Raw genomic sequence first — 556 nt, 5'->3', positions numbered from 1 at the left:
CTACTGTTTCCCGATCTATTTGCCATAAAGTGATGGGACAGGATGCCATGATCATTGTTTTTTGAATGTTTTTTTTAAATTAATTAATTTATTTTTATTGTGATGACTTTTTTTTAATTTTAATTTTTTTAACATTACAATATTGTATTGGTTTTGTCATACATCAACATGAATCTGCCACAGGTATACACATGTTCCACATCCCGAACCCCCCTTTCTCCTCCCTGCCCGTCCATCCCTTTGGGTCTTCCCAGTGAACCAGCCCCAAGCAACCAGTATCATGCATCGAACTTGGACTGGCAATTCGTTTCACATATGATATTATACATGTTTCAATGCCATTCTCCCAAATCATCCCTCTCCCTCTCCCTCTCCCTCTCCTACAGAGTCCAAAAGACTGTTCTATACATCTGTGTGTCTTTTGCTGTCTCGCATACAGGGTTATCGTTACCATCTTTCTAAATTCCATATATATGCATTAGTGTATTGTATTGGTGTTTTTCTTTCTGCCTTACTTCACTCTGTATAATAGGCTCCAGTTCTGTCCACCTCATTA

This window comes from Bison bison, unplaced genomic scaffold, assembly GCF_000754665.1.
Source record: "Bison bison bison isolate TAMUID 2011002044 unplaced genomic scaffold, Bison_UMD1.0 scf7180017861489, whole genome shotgun sequence".
In the NCBI taxonomy this organism is placed as follows: domain Eukaryota; kingdom Metazoa; phylum Chordata; class Mammalia; order Artiodactyla; family Bovidae; genus Bison; species Bison bison.
This window is presented reverse-complemented; position numbering follows the sequence as displayed.